This window comes from Nelumbo lutea, chromosome 1 (genome assembly GCF_056320005.1).
Source record: "Nelumbo lutea isolate HS-2025 chromosome 1, American lotus-T2T, whole genome shotgun sequence".
NCBI classification, from domain to species: Eukaryota; Viridiplantae; Streptophyta; class Magnoliopsida; order Proteales; family Nelumbonaceae; genus Nelumbo; species Nelumbo lutea.
The window spans coordinates 134,980,026-134,980,536 of record NC_142684.1 but is presented as its reverse complement, the minus strand read 5'-3'; the positions used below and the strand labels follow the sequence as shown (position 1 = coordinate 134,980,536).

Below are 511 nucleotides of genomic sequence, written 5' to 3'. Positions count from 1 at the left end.
TTGCTAACTTCTTGGAAATCTGTGACACCTTCAAACACAATGGGGTAAGTGATGATGCCATCCGGCTGAGGTTATTCCCATTTTCTTTGAAGGATAAAGCCAAAGCTTGGTTGAACTCATTACCGGCAGGATCTATAGCCACATGGGACGAAATGGCCAGCCGTTTTCTCTCTAAATATTTTCCCCCTTCTAAAACTGCTAAAATGAGGAATGACATCACTACTTTTTTCCAGCAAGAGGGGGAATCTTTATATGAGTCATGGGAACGATACAAGGAGCTGTTAAGGAGAGTTCCTCACCATGGCCTCCCCATTTGGCTGCAAGTGCAGACTTTCTATAATGGTCTTACTGACTCAAATAAGACCATATTAGATGCTGCAGCCGGAGGATCCATAAATAATAAAACTCCTGAGGTTGCCCATGCACTTATTGTGGAAATGGCAGCCAACAATTATCAATGGCATTCGGAAAGGACTCAAACTAGGAAGCAGCAAGGCTTGCATAATGTTGA

The 511-nt window shown here is 43.1% G+C and overlaps 1 non-coding gene across 1 annotated transcript; it reads right to left on the bottom strand.

Moving 5' to 3' along the window:
* Window positions 1-200: 200 nt before the first annotated feature.
* On the bottom strand, window positions 201-307 carry LOC148877731 (small nucleolar RNA R71). Its single transcript, XR_016106143.1, has one exon. It is a non-coding gene; the product is annotated as a small nucleolar RNA R71 (small nucleolar RNA).
* Window positions 308-511: the final 204 nt, after the last annotated feature.